This window comes from Myotis davidii, unplaced genomic scaffold (assembly GCF_000327345.1).
Source record: "Myotis davidii unplaced genomic scaffold, ASM32734v1 scaffold484, whole genome shotgun sequence".
NCBI classification, from domain to species: domain Eukaryota; kingdom Metazoa; phylum Chordata; class Mammalia; order Chiroptera; family Vespertilionidae; genus Myotis; species Myotis davidii.
In genome coordinates this window covers 8,678-9,536 of record NW_006295459.1, presented here as the reverse complement: position 1 = coordinate 9,536, position 859 = coordinate 8,678, and positions in this window count along the sequence as shown.

Genomic DNA, 859 nt, shown 5'->3' with positions numbered 1-859 from the left:
TCCTTCATTTCACTCTCCTCTCCCGCCCGCCCTCCCACTCCAAGAGGAAAGAGCTGATGCTGGAGTCCAGTATCCTCTGCTCAACGCTTGCACTCCCTTGACCAGGATAGTCGTACATCGGAGTCCTCAGGTCCTCTCCTGTGAGGCCCATTCAAGGCTTGAGAGAAGCACATGAGGGCATTACGTGATCCTGCCTAGAAACAGAGGATGGTTATAGTGCTCCTTGAAGGTTCTTAGGGTACCAGGTTCTTATGGAAGGTTCACTTCTAGATGCACACTCTCCAACCCTTGTTAGGAAGTAATTTTTCTCTAAGAAGTCCCAGGGGCTTGGTCTTTATGCTAGATGTCATAACTCAATCCCTTTTGGGGCCAGTTTGGAATTATAGGTACACCAGAGGCCCGATGCACGAAATTCAAGAGTAGGTCTTCCTTCCCCCAGCTGCCGGCACCGGCTTCCCTCTGGCACCCAGAACCCGGGCTTCCCTCGCAGCCCCAGCTTTGTCTGGAAGGACATCCGGTCTATTATTATACTTATTATTATTATTATTATTATAGATGCCCCATATAAACCAGCATTAAGAAAAACAAAACTGACCTAACCCAATAAAACCTGGATTTAAGAGCCAGAAACATATGCTGTGAATTTACTATCCCATGAAGACAGAGCATTTGGGTAGTTCTCATTCTCAGAAATCCCAAGGTGAAAGAAAAAAGATCAGTTTACATATATTCATACAAGGAATTTTACCTATTGTGCAAAGAGAAGGCTATATGGCTACCCAACAGGTTCTGGGCTCCATTAAGACTGTCCACTTCACTCTAGCTCCAGTTCTTAGAGATGAAGAGATCTGAAAGAATA